We start from the raw sequence: 14,049 nt of genomic DNA on the forward strand, positions 1-14,049 counted from the left end.
TTCCTTCTATCCTCTTCAGGTGTTTCCTTTCTACTCTGTACATGTTTTGGGGAAAATTGTAGGTCAGCATTTTGAAGTCATTCTGATTTTATTTACAACTGAAATCACAACCTACAGTGTCAGACTATCATTGTAAATAATTCTTCAGATTGTGTTAATACATGTATTCCTGGACCAATGATTGTAAACTCATTGCTGTCTCAGAATGCAGACATTGGCTTTTCATTTTTTTCTTTTCTTTCTTTTTTTTTTGGAAACAGGGTCTCACTTTGTTACCCTCAGTAGAGGGGGTCTCACTTTGTTACCCTCATCACAGCTCACAGAAACCTCAAACTCCTGGGCTTAAGTGATTCTCTTGTCTCAGCCTCCCCAGTAGCTGGGACTACAGGTGCCCATCACAATGCCCAGCTACTTTTTAGAGATGAGGTCTCCCAAGTGCTGGGATTATAGGTGTAAGCCACTGCGCCCAGCACATTAAAAATTTTTTTTTTTATTCTTTAAGAAAGAAACAGATCCAGTTAAAGAAAAATTCTGGAAGGAGCTTTCTTGCCCAGGGCTTGAACACTTGAAGAGTATCTTCTGATCACCAGCTTCTGAACAAATTGGGAATGGAACAGGTAAATCTGCCAGGGTCGCTTTCCCACCCATCTCTGAAGCTGTTAGAATATTAGCCATTCTTCAGATGCAACCCCAAGAGGTCCCGCTTCCCTCAGTGTGAATAATTCTGTCAAGTCCATTCTAACTTTGATGCTGGCATTAGTTTGGTCTACTTCCTCTAAGCAAGCCAAGCAAATTCTCCAAATACCAAATACAAGATGGAGATTCAAAGGGCATTGTCCTCCTCCTGCTGCTCCACCCCCACCCCAGCCAGCCGCGTGAGGCCTTCAGATTACAGCTTAAGCCAACAGGTCGCTGGACACTGCCGAGTTATCCTCCATGTCAGTTCAACTGGGGAGTTTTCTGCATCGCAAAATCAATGTTTACCCTGCCCTCACAAGCCTGGCACTGCGCTCTCTCACCCTCCCCTGCCGGTAGATTTGCATCATTTCTGTGTGTGTCTCCAGCTCTGTTGAGACTGTCTGTGGGTGGTTTCCCTGAGAGGGGATGACAAGGGCAAAGGTCAGAAGTGTCCATGATTCATTTCCTCTTCCCTGCACACAGTAGATGGTTTTCTGGGTGAGTCACTCAGATGCCAAACACAGGACGGATTTTCTTCACATAGAGGCCCCGAGGCTCTGCTGTGCCCTGAATTGGAGGAACTCGGTTCTTAATTCCTCCTCAAAAATTTTGTATTTTTTTCCGATGATCTCATAAGCCCATTTGTATTCTCTTTCTTTGCGTCTGATGACTCTGATTTGTGAAAGCTGCCAGCCCCTTGGGGAACTTGCTGTTATCTAGCAGAGCTCTGCTGAGTTCTGATGCTGCGGTAATTAGATTCTGAAAAATAGACCTCAAATATATTCCCCTCGTACACTATTGTCTGGTACGTCGCCTACACTGGAGCGTCAGTGGTCGTCTGTGCTTCTTAAACATTTACGCTCCCCTTTTTCTTCCAGAATAACAATCTTTGAGGGGAACAAGGACATCAACTAAGAAGATGATGTTGAAATACCCAGAGCTAGGATCTGTAGCAAAGTGGTATTTTCTCAATGGAGGGAGGTTATGGTGTTCTTTCTTTTTTAACCTTTAAAAAATTATGAACTAGAATATACAAATAGAAAACATAATTGTACAGTATAACAAATAATTACAAAATGAATCTGTCCATCAAGAAATGGTCTATAATTTTCTTTTCTTGTTGGGTCTTTTCCTGGTTTGGGGATCAGGGTGATGTTTGCTTCATAGAACATGTTGGGTAGTTTTCCTTCTTTTCTATATTTTGGAACAGGTTGAGTAATATAGGTACTAGTTCCTCTTTAAAGGTTTGGTAGAATTCTGACGTGAAGCCATCTGGTCCTGGGCTTTTCTTTTTAGGGAGATTTTGTATGGTTGATGCTATTTCAGAACTTGATATAGGCCTGTTCAACATTTCCACTTGATTCTGGCTAAGTCTTGGAAGGTGACGTGCTTCCAAGTATTGGTCAATTTCCTTCAGATTTTCATATTTCTGAGAATAAAGTTTCTTGTAATATTCATTAAAGATTTTTTGAATTTCTGAGGAGTCTGTTGTTATTTCTTCTTTAGTAAAGTATCTAAAGAATGGAAGAAAAAGTATCCAATGTACTCAGCCCTACTCTGAAACTAATTTATGGCTTTCATATGAAAGCTAGAACCCAGTTATAACCTAAGAATATGGGGAAGGGGGAAAGGGAGGGGAGGGAGGGGGGAGGATGGGCTGAGGGAGGGTGACTGGTGGGATTACATCTACGGTGCATCTTACAAGGATACATGTGAAACTTGGTAAATGTAGAATATAAATGTCTTAACACAGTAACTAAGAAAATGCCAGGAAGGCTATGTTAACCAGTGTGATGAAAATATGTTAAATGGTCTGTAAAATCAGTGTATGGTGCCCCTTGATCACAATGTACACAGCTATGATTTAACAGTTAAATAAAATTAAAAAAAAAAAAAAAAAGAAATGGTCCATGACCAGCCAAGAAGTCCCTCCTTTGTTTACTCAAGACCACATTTCCTCCCTCCCCTTTGAGGTAACTATTATCCTGACTTTTGTGGCAATCACTTCCTTGCTTTTCTTACCACTGGTGTATGTAAGGTTATTATTTTCTAAAGCTGTATCTCTTCTATCTTCTGCTGGTGGCACCAGGTAATTCATTTGTATTAAGTAAGGATCGCAGGATGACACTGGGCTGGAGTTGTGTCTGTGTGCAGTGTTCTCTCCCCATCCCCCAATTCCACAGAACTGCTTACCCCTGTCTGCTTTGTCATGAACTAATAATACTGCTGCTAAGAAACGGGTTTAGAATGTTGACAGTGACAAGGGAAGCAAGCATGGCACTGGCAGTGGTCTCTCTTCTGCACTCTGGGGCTCCTGAGTTGCAAGTCGAGGTAAGTCATTTGTGACGAGAAACAGGAATGCCCTCCCCCTCCTCTCACTGCTCCCTCTTTTTAATTTCCTTGGGGAAGAAGCCCAGCAAGTTCTAACATCTGCAGAACTTGGGCAGGAAAAGGACCCGTTCACTGGTCCTGAAATTTTCCCCCTTGGCTTCTTACGTCAAGAACACACACGCATGGTGCTTCGGCATTGCAACTCACTGCCACGATTCTCTGATGTTTGGTCTGACATACTCTGTGCTGAGCTAGAATAAGGAGGTAAGTAGGAATGGGACTTAAACCCTGACTCAGTCATTTTTACTCCCTTGCTTTCCTTCACTTCCTTATTTGGCTCAGGCAGGTTTGCGGAGGAGGGGAAGGAAAACCAGCATTTCTTATGCCCCCTAATTTGTGCCAGGCTCTTTTGAGTCCATTATCTTATTAAATACTAACAACATTATGAGATAATTACCTATTGTCTCCATTTTGTAAAGGGAGGCCACTACATTTCAGAGAGCTTAAGTAACGAACCAGGACCATGTAGTTAGAAATAAGCACAAATGGGAAGTAATATGTTTAACTCCAAAGCTAAGTTTTCTTTTTTCTTTGTTAAGCTTTCTTTGATTTTATTTGCCTGATAACCTCGGAGACCCCTTAGCAATCACTTTTTTAAAAGACCTTCTATTTCCTTTCCTTCTTCTTTTTTATTTTTTTGAGAGAGTCTTGTTCTGTTGCTCCAGCAAGAATGCAGTGACGTCTTTATAGCTCACAGCAATCTCAAACTCCTGGGCTCCAGCAATCCTTCTGCCGCAGCTTCTGGAGTGGCTGGGACTAGATGCGTGCCACCAGGTCCAGCTAATTTTTCTATTTTTGGTAACAATGGGGTCTTGCTCTTGTTCAGGATGGTCTTGAATCCCTGACCTCAAACAGTCCTCTTGCCGCTTGGCTAGAGATTATAGGCGTGAGCCCCTGTGCCCAGCCAAGAGCTTCTATTTCTATTAGACAGAATAAAAAGTGCTTGGGTTTATTAGCAGCAATGGGTTTAAGGTTTTCTTCTTAAGAGCACTGGTTTAGGGTTGGAAAACTGTCTGGTAAAGGATCTCATGGTAGTTTCATCAGGGACGGAGGGTGGACCACCTATCTTTAAAGCTCATGTTTGATTCAAGGCGACTGTCCATGCTTCCTGACATCACACACTGCTGTGACCTGGTGCCCTGCCAGGGTTGGGGAACCTGCAGCCTCAAGGCCACGTGTGGCCCTCCAATATCCAAGTATAGCCCCTCTACTGAATCTTAACTTCACAGAACAGATCTCTTATTAAAAGGATTTGTTCTATAAAATTTGGAGTCAGTTGAAAGGCTGCACTCAAGGGTCCAGAAGGCCGCACGAGGCTCCAAGACTGTAGGCTCCCACCCCAGCCGGAGATGCCCGCTGTGCTGTACTGCTGCTCACTGTAGAAAACAGTTTGTAAGGTGCCAGTCTGTCCTGGACCTCGCCCAGGGGATGTCACTAAGCAGCATAAGGATTCTGTCATCTGTTGGTCTTTCCTACAGGGCAGTTCCTCAGTGTGGAGCCTGTCACCAGTGTTTGCCATGAGAGGAGACCAGGTTAAATGCTTACAGGAAACAGTTGAGCCAGCAGAGGTGCAGGTATCAGGAAAACAAATGAGAAAGGAACTTAATTTTGGAGTAAGTTTGGAGGTGGTATTTATGGAGCACATAGAAGTTATTTTTGGAGATGCTCATGTGTTGTCTAAATCCATGCACTTAACTCTAGGAGGGAGCAGTGTCTGTGTCACACGCCAACTGTGGCACCTGCCTGAGGCTCATGGCTGGAACCTGGGCCAGTGGCCTTGCTTACTGTGGGGTCAGTGCTAGTGTTACAGGGTATCTGTTTTTCAGAGAAGGAAGTTGTAGAGGAAACTATGGTAGCTTCAAAGGGGCTCTGGGATGACAACTTTTTCATCTGTGAGAAATGAGAAACAATTTTTCAGGTTCTCCCACTCCCAGGCTCTAGACTGCAAATCCTCTGAAGGGATATTGTTTCCTCTTACGAAATACTTTTCTCTCTTTAGTAATATCTGTGGCTATTCACTTGTTCATTTGTAATTCATTCGTTTAATCAACAATTTTTTTTTTACCTTTTTAAAAATATTTCAGGTTAATGTGAGGGTACAAAGAACCAGGTCACACTATTTGAATTTGTTAAGTAGGTCATACTATTTGAATTTATTAGTTGTATCTTACACCCAAAATATTTTTTTGAGCTCATACTGAATGCTGGACATTGTCTTAGACCTGAGTGATACACAGCAATACAGATAAACAGTTACGATTTATTTTATTTTAAAAAGTTTTCTTCTTTTTTTCCATGAATATTGAACCCCTTCCAATCCCATTTTTCTGCCACCCACATACTTTCCAGCTCTTATTTATTTTGGGTGGGAAAGAGGTTGGTGGATTACTTGTAATTATCCTACAGTTTTAAAAGAGAAAAACATAAATATGAACTAACCTGATGATTTCATTATCTCTTTTGGGTTATATAAAATAATTCAAATGTCTTTGTTTATTTTTGTTTAATTTTTCTGAGTGCGATACTTCGTGAAGCAGCCTCCAGGACGTAGTCCAGGCTTCCTCTTGCACGTTGCACAGCAGAACGTGGTTTCTTTCCTTCCACCTTTCCCATTTCTTCTGCTGCAAACCATGCAATCCTTTGTTGATTTTTTTTCATTTTTCATTGTAAAATGTGTCTTCCCATCTAGCCTTTTCTCAGAGTCAGAGATGATAGTCTTCCCTCTTTCTTGAGTTTCTGTTCCTCATGTTGCTCACAAACTGAGTGATGATTTCCCCTGTAAGAAAGGTGTGTCTGCACTTTTTTCTACTTTCCTTCTTATCCAATGAGCAAAAGTTATATAGCTGTTCACACCTGCGATTTCCATTAGCCAAAAGAACATTTTTTCCCACCATTTGCAGGACCTCCTTGTAAATCCATAACATTCATGGTACTGATTAGTTCTGTCCACTCTTCTCATAACTTTACTATTCTAAAATAACTATTGATTTTTCACATTGAACAAGTATTTCTTCCTATAAGTGATCAACTATGTTTGGGGGCCAAAGAATGTACCCAGCATTGTCTTTAACTTCTTATCATGGAATGAGGGGCACCTCATTTTCATATCACATTCATGGACACATAATTCATCTTCCTGAAGTTTCTTATTTTTCAGATCCCTGGGAAAATCCTTCCTAGAAGCCATAACTGTTGCTGTTATATGTATTTTCATTTTATGCAATTCCTGAGTAAGTTGAAGGCTTGTGTAGAACCGGTCCGTGTGGACGTGACAGCGTGAACCACTCATGTGTGCTTGCAAAAGTTGTGTTAAACAAATCACTATTCAAGACCTTAATGGCAAATTAATTCAAATAGAACTTTCTGTTATTGTCTTGCCGTAATAGGGAATGTGAGAAGATACATCACCATTTTCTGAATCACATGGGCAAAAAATTCATAGGCCCCACTATGTAGCTTCTTCTGTGTAGCACCTGAATTGACTCCTTCCTTTGAAACCTACTGTGCTCTCATCTGTAGCCACATTGCTTCCCAGTACACAAAGTTCTTTGTGTTTATTGTCAATACACTCACTTACGTTCTTCACCTTGCTCCCTCAGCTATGCACACTCCCTTGAGCTGTGACAGGAGGAACTAAATGCAGCATCCAAAATACTTGGAAAAAATGGAGATGAGAGAAAATATCCTTGAAGAATGGGGTTTGGTCTAGCCAGTGTTTGGTAAAATAGCCTTCAAATTCAGAGCCATGTTTGGTATTACATCAAAGAACCCCTTCATTTCTTCTGATGAAACATCCTTCCATGAGGGCCACAGGGAGTATTTTGTTAGTGGAGTCACCTTCTGTATTTTTTATGATATATACATATTTATTGTGGCCACAGTATCACCAATAAATCCTCTGAGAAAAAGAACAGGAAATATTCAAGTTCAATTTTTGGCTTAGCACTTCTGGGTGAATCCCTGTTGTGTGACAGAGTGTGGGAACTTTGTAAGATCACAAGATCTTTGCAAGAACTTTGCAAGATCATGATCGTGCAATAAACCTTCCAGCTCCTTGTTACGGGTTGCGTATTATCACTTTTCTTCTTCATCAGTAGCTTCACATTCACAGATTCACAAATACTGCTGCACACAGGAGGAGTTTCTTCATGCTCACTTTCACCAGCAAACTCTCCTTCAACCTCACTGTGCTCAGAAATCCATGTTGCAATATCATCACTTACATGCTTGCTATTTTCCCATAAGCATGAATACAATGTATGATCACCTGTTCACATGGAGACACACAGCCTGCTGAGGAAGAGTACAAACCACGCGGTCCATCTGCTAGAGTCCTCACTACTCAAGGGAGCATCACGCAGGCTCCCACAGCAGAGAGAGGGAGCAGAGCAACCAAGAATATGTGTTGGACATCTTTGGACATTGGAGCAGAATAGGAAAATCAGTATGTCGATCAAGGTCTGACACAGGATGGTAAAGTTAAAACATAATTATGTAACTGCATGTGCTTGTATTTGTCATGGGCAGGAATAATTAAAAAAATGACATGTGTAAAGCTCAACAGTAGGGAAATAATGTGTGTTTTTCTAGGAGATGGAGCATGAGTCTGACTAGAAAATAGCCACATATGTCATTTCCCTTGTTCTTCTCATTTCTGTTTCTACATTGGCAACCAATTCTTGGAGTATGTTTTTTATGGATTTAAGTTTCTTTTCCAAGTTATTGTAGAGGGATCATTGATCTGTCTCCTGACTTTGTGCGAGTTACCAAATATTTTTATATATCTGAGATAGTTTGGTATCATACAATGTTAGAACTGGGAAGACCACCAGTGTTTACCCATAAGGAAATGGAATTCTGATGCGGAGGTGATTTGCCCAATGTCAGTGGCTAGTTAGCGGCAGAATTAGTTCTGTTCTTCTACCTCCAGAATGGAATTCCTGCCTGATTTGTCTCCCTAACTTCTATTTTATGACTGACCAAACTTCATGATGCTGCAAGTTCCTCTCTGTATCTAACATGTGCGTTTATGTAATGACTATCACGCCAATATGGTAACGTGTATTGAAAGCCTACTGTCTAGTGTGCAGGGAGCTGAGGGCTTTACGCATACAATGCTACGAATCCTCACAGTAACACTGTAAGACCAGAGTTGCTGTTATTTTCACTTTACAGATGAGGAAATGGAGTTAGAGAGGCTAAGGCAATGGTTTCCTTACCAGCTTTAGAAAATTAGATTATCTTAAATGACAAGATAATGATGGCATTGAATTAAAACTCAGAATAAAATAAATATCCATAAGCTCATACTGATATTGCTAAGGAAGGGATAAATAAATAAATTGAACACAGGGGCAGCTCTCCCTTATAGAACTCTTTCTTACAGATTCTGACTAATTAATGTAGAAGGGGTGCAGGAAACAGAAAATCACCATTAGGAAATCACAGTGATATCTGCGCAGATGTCAACGTGGGAAAGTTTGAGGAGAAACACAGCATTTACAGCGTCTCAAAGTATCTCCCTTAAGATATTTATGAATTATAAATGGAAAAATAGTAACTTTACAGTGGAGAAACCCAGCAGACATGATCTCAACCGAGAGGTCCAGGCTAATGTCACCAACTGTGAACGTAATGCTATCTTGTGCCCTCGATATGATACATTGAGAAGGGCACTTCCTGTCACTAAACACATCAAACATTAATCTTATCTTAAGAAAATACCACACTAGGGCTGGGCGTGGTGGCTCAAGCCCGTAATCCAGCACTTTGGGAGGCCAAAGCGCGTGGATTGCCTGAGCTCACTGGTTCAAGACCAGCTTGAGCCAGAGTGAGACCCTAAAATAGCTGGGCATTGTGGCGGGCGCCTGTAGTCCCAGCTGCTTGGGAGGCTGTAACAAGAGAATCGCTTAAGTCCAAGAGTTTGAGGTTGCTGTGAGCTATGATACCACAGTACTCTACCAAGGGTGATGAAGTGAGACTCTGTCTCCAAAAGAAAAAAAAAGGAATGAGAAGAAAATAACAAACAAACACCAACTGAGCAGCATTCTATAAATTATCTACCTCTTGTCTTCAAAAGCGGCAAGGTCATAAAAGTCAAGGAAAGGCTGAGGAGGAGGGCTGAGGAGACACAACAAAACACAGTGTGAAATCCTGGAAAGGAACAAAGATGTTAGTGGAAAACTGGTGAACACTGAGTATCACCCTAAGCAAGCACAGCATTACCCCAATGTTCATTTCTTAGTTTTGAGATTGTCTGCTGGTCATGCAAGATGCTAGTAATGGTAGGGGAGCCAGATAAAGGATATATGGAAACTCTCTATGTTGTTTTTACAACTTTTCTATAGGTTTAAAATTATTTCAAAATTGGAAGTTGGAAAAACAAATTGCCAGCCCCCGATCTGAACTAAATTAGAAATTTCCAGGTTGATACAACCCAGAACTCTGTACAGGATGACCCCTCTATCCAAGTTTGTAGGGTCAGGATTTGAACCCAGGACTGCCTGATTCCAGAGTTCATGTTCTTTGCCAGAGAAGGCTGCCTAATAGAGACTTGAAGTTAATTGGAAATTCAGATTAAAAAATCTCAACAATTTTTGAGATAAAAACACTCAGTGCACAGTGTTGTGTTTTTATATCTTGTTTTTTTAAATATAACGATATATAGACTTGGTGATTGAATTGAAATGATGACTAAATCTTTTTTTCTTGACCACGATTCCTAAATCATTTCCATTTATTTTATTAGGCAGCATAATTGTCCCAACCAAATATGGTATATGCAAGCCCTGGCTCTCAAGTTGCAAATGTCACTGTTAATAAAATCTGGGTAAATAAAAAAAGTTAATGGGCTCAGTGCTTGTAGCACAGTGGTTATGGCACCAGTCACATACACTGAAGTTGAGGGGTTTGAACCCAGCCTGGGCCAGCTAACCAACAATGATAACTGCAACAAAAAATACCCGGGCATTTTGGCAGGTGCCTGTAGTCCCAGCTACTTGGGAGGCTGAAGCAAGAAAATCGCTTAAGCCCAAGAGTTTGAGGTTGCTGTGAGGTGAGACACCATGGCACTCTACTGAGGGTGACATAGTGAGACTCTGTCTCAAAAAAAAAAAAAAAAAGTTAATGATTGATGTATATACATTTTGAATTAGATAAAAGGAGCAAAATTAGTAGCTGGATTCAGCGTTATGCATCTATAGTCCCAGCCTCTTAGGAGGCTGAGGTAGGAGGATGGCTTGAGCCCAGGAGTTTGAGGCCAGCCTGGGCAACATAGTGAGATCACCATCTCTTAAAAAATAAAAGAGCAAAATCATTTTTAAAAGTAATTTTGTAAGTGTGGTGAAAAGTTGAGGCCTATTTAATCTGTCATCTCTGATATTTGGCACAGCTCATCTCATATTGCCTCAGAATCTGGCAAGTGGAAGTTCCCAGCAGGCTGGAGTTACCCAAACTTGAGGGGACCGGTTGCCAAAGAGGTATGACTAGGAGGGCCCTGTGCCCAAGTCCTCTTCCTTCTCACTGCCTTTTGTCAGGCACCCTATCAGTGCCTAAAGATAGATGAATGTGGCATGGATCCCTGCCTTAAAGTGATGCCTGCCTTAGCTTGGGTGAGAGGCCTATGTGGGATTCAGAGCTGGGGCTTTGGCAGGTAAGGGCAAAAGGAAGGACAATTGCTATCAGAATAAAAATCTGAGACTAGGCGTGGTGGCTCACCCATACTGAGGCCCTGGCAGGAGGATCCCTTCAGCTCAGGAGTTAGAGACCAGCCTGAGCAAGAGTGAGGCCCCTGTTGTGGGGGGCACATATAGTCCCAGCTGCTCAGGAGGCTGAGGCAGGAAGATAGCTTGAACCCAGGAGTTGGAGGTTGTTGTGAGCTATGACACTGCCGCACTCTACTCAGGGTGACAGAGTAAGAAAAACAAAGGGAACAAAAACTGATCATCTCATTTACATACTAGGAAATTATCATCATTTACCTGGTGTGATGGCTCCTTCACTTAAAATTGACTGTGAACTGCCGCTTTGTGAACAGTGGATCTTTTCTACCCCCTGGGGGCAGCTGTGGTCTGGAAGAAGGGGGGGAGGTTCGGAAAGAGCTTTTCACCCTGCATAGTGCAGTGGAAGGACTGAAGGGGGACGGCCCTGGGGCCTCCAAGGCCCCTGGCCATGAGCAGGCTAGGGAGCTGGGGCAGCCGGTGCTGGCCCCAGGCAGGCGCCTCCCCCAGATTTCCCCAGATTTGTCAGGTGCACGGACATTTTGCCACATGCAAAAATGAATAATGGCAGAGAGTCGTGAGCTACCGGCCTGTAGTGGGGAATCTGCCCCTGGGATGGGGCGCGGGTGAGGGTAGGAAACATGAAAACTTCACAGAATACATTGTGCCTCAGGGCACTTAAAATTCCTTATTTAACTTTATTTTATGGAGATGAAATCTCCCTATATTATCCAGGCTAGTCTCTAACTCCCACACTCAAGGGATCCTCCCTCCTTAGCCTCCTGAGAAGCTGGGATGACAGCCAAGTGCCTCGGGCCTGGCTCTTCACGTCTGAGGTTAGTCCTGGAGTGTGAGTAGGAGTTTGTTAGGAGTAAAGAGCTTTCCAGTGAAAGGGCTGCGGGGCCGTAGTGAAGAACCCCTCCCTCACTCTGGTCCACTCCCTTTGAGCTTTTTCCTAGGGTGAGATACAGTGTCCTTCAAAACACAAACCCGTGTCCTGGGAGGGTCTATGATGTCCTAGCTGCTGTTAGAGGGATATAGTGGTGAGTTTTGTTAAAGAAAGAGACCCCCATGGTGCCTCCCCCCATACTTCTGCTCCCAGTTTTGGGGTGAAATGCTGGTTCTGGGTAGTGGGAGGGCATGAGGAAGGGAGGGGTGTGTGTGGAGGGGGCTGGGGAATGGGGCCTAAAGACCAATGTCACCTTTTAAGCCTGCTGGCTTTTGTGACATGGTCTTTCTCTGGTGTAGGTGGGAGGTGACTAATGATTTGAGCATTTCACACAGTCATGGTGATTGAGACGAGCAATGTGCAGGGCACAGAGCCGGGTGGTGACAGCAAGGTGGCAGGTGGGTCGCTGAGTCCCTCAGCACTCATCTGCTCCTTCCGTCAGAGGGCCACACCTTCTGCTGGCAGAGGAAGGAGCAGAAAAGGGGTGAAGAAACTTGTCATGGCCATGGGACCAACAGGGCAGGGACTGGACCCGAGTCCTGGCTCTTCAGCACGAGCTGTGCTGCTTCTCTCTCTATCTTTTTTTTTTTAGAGACAGAGTCACCCTTGGTAGAGTGCTGTGCTGTCACAGCTCACAGCAACCTCCAGTTCTTGGGCTTAGGTGATTCTCTTGCCTCAGCCTATCGAGTAGCTGGGACTACAGGCGCCTGCCACAACCCCTGGCTATTTTTTTGTTGCAGTTTGACTGGGGCCAGGTTCAAACACCCTCTGTATATGGGGCTGGTGCCCTCCCCACTGAGCCACAGGCGCTGCCCTTGTGCTGCTTCTCAAGCCAAGGTTTGGGCATAATCTTCAGTTTCCCTTCCTGGCATTTTGCATGAAGCAATTCTTTACTGTGTTGGCCTGACCAGAGTGGTAGTGCCACAGATCCTCACTGACCACCAGGTATTTCCGGGTCCCTGTGACTGCTGAAGATATCCATCCACCCCCATGTCCTGGTGCCCTCCAGGACTTTGCTACCACCTAGGAACGATGGCTACTGACCCAAGTGGATGAGTCTGGAAATCCAACCCAGGGCAAGATCTTGGGAGAGGCTGGTAGCTCTGGGCAAGCCTTTTAAGTTCTCAAGCCTCCTGAGCAGAGTAGTGAAATTGTTTCTCCAGATTTCACAGGATTGTGTTGAGAAGCCAACAGGTTGCCCTCATTTTAAGAGTGCTTCAAAATAATTAAAGTAGAATTTTGTCATAGATATTATAAGAGTAAGAAAGAGCTCCTGGGCTGGGGGCCGTGGCTCACACTGTAATCTTAGCACTCTGGGAAGCTGAGGTGGGAGGATCATTTGAGCTCAGGAGTTGAAGATCAGCCTGAGCAAGAGTAGGACCCTGTCTCTACTAAAAATAGAAAAATTAGTAGGGCATTGTGTACTTGCAGCTACTTGGGAGGCTGAGGCAGGAGGATTGCTTGAGCCTAGGAGTCTGAGGTTGCTGCGAGGTAGGCTGAAGCCATAGCACTTTACTCTGGGGCAACAGAGTGAGACTCTGTCTCAAACTAAAAAAGGAAAAAAAGAAAAGAAAGCACTCCTGGTTACAAGAAACTCACAGTCTAGCGGCTGAGTGAGGCCCTCAATCGACATTTATAGGCAATGAACGGATGCAGGACTTTGCTCTTCTCAAAGTGCAGTGCGTGGCTAAGAACATTCATATCACTGGGGTATTAAAAATATGGAATCTTAGGCTCTGTCCCAGACCTGTCAGATCAGAACACGTCTCTTAACAGGATCCCAGGTGGGCTGGATGGACATTAAATGAAATGATCACTGGTTGCACAGCACATAGGTTCTGTCTCAGAGACAGGAAAGTCCTCCCGAGGAGAGAACGCTAGACCTAGGAAAAAAATGAGTAGAGAAGAGAGTAACAGCATAGAATTTTTCCGTAGGGATTGTTTCTTCATTTGAGACATCACAGCTCTAAAAGGGCTGCAAACGTGTGTGTCATCAAACAGTTGAGTCTGTGACCCACGTTCATGTCTGAGAGCACTACCAATTTAGTGTGACAAAAATTATTAAGCAACAGTTATTCATAATCATTCACCACGTGCATGTTCTAGGCATGGGGCTGAGGGATGAACAAAACAGAGATATCCTTTCCCTGAGTTCTGAACCCAGAAGAGCCTAGGATAGAATCCTGGGAAAACCATCTGTTGGCTGTCTAAATTTGAGAAGTTATTGATCCTCTGTATTCCTCTGGTTCCAGGCCCGTGAAAAGGGATCATAACGGCACCCACTTCATTGGGTTTATGTGAGGATTATGTGAG

The 14,049-nt window shown here is 43.4% G+C and overlaps 1 long non-coding RNA gene across 2 annotated transcripts in view; it reads left to right on the forward strand.

Moving 5' to 3' along the window:
- The first annotated feature begins 2,964 nt into the window (after positions 1-2,964).
- LOC128582340 (uncharacterized) overlaps positions 2,965-14,049 on the forward strand; it is a 49,765-nt gene continuing 38,680 nt past the window's right edge. The window contains exons 1-3 of one of the 2 annotated variants that reach the window (XR_008379032.1): positions 2,965-3,273; positions 9,149-9,266; positions 10,460-10,547. This is a non-coding gene — a long non-coding RNA (uncharacterized LOC128582340). Of the gene's footprint in view, positions 3,274-8,599; positions 9,267-10,459; positions 10,548-14,049 lie in introns of those variants that run through there. The other variant, XR_008379031.1, reaches the window with a different exon arrangement.

The sequence above is a fragment of the Nycticebus coucang genome, chromosome 3 (genome assembly GCF_027406575.1).
Source record: "Nycticebus coucang isolate mNycCou1 chromosome 3, mNycCou1.pri, whole genome shotgun sequence".
Classification (NCBI taxonomy): Eukaryota; Metazoa; Chordata; class Mammalia; order Primates; family Lorisidae; genus Nycticebus; species Nycticebus coucang.